Consider the following 221-nt stretch of genomic DNA (forward strand, 5'->3'; position numbering starts at 1 on the left):
CTCGCCACAGAAGCAAGGTTAGACACTCCTAATGTTGGAGTTCTGAGGAAATGGCTATGCTGTGCCTTCTCCTTTCCCCTCAGTTCTGAACCAAAAGATAAAGCACCACAGGGAGATAAAGATGATGCTCTTCTTTCTATGATGATGCATTAGAATGTGGTTTGGAGATGACAACATGGATTTCTTTTTCTTTTTTTCTTTTTCTTTTTTTTTTTTTTTTT

This window comes from Mus caroli, chromosome 17, assembly GCF_900094665.2.
Source record: "Mus caroli chromosome 17, CAROLI_EIJ_v1.1, whole genome shotgun sequence".
Classification (NCBI taxonomy): Eukaryota; Metazoa; Chordata; class Mammalia; order Rodentia; family Muridae; genus Mus; species Mus caroli.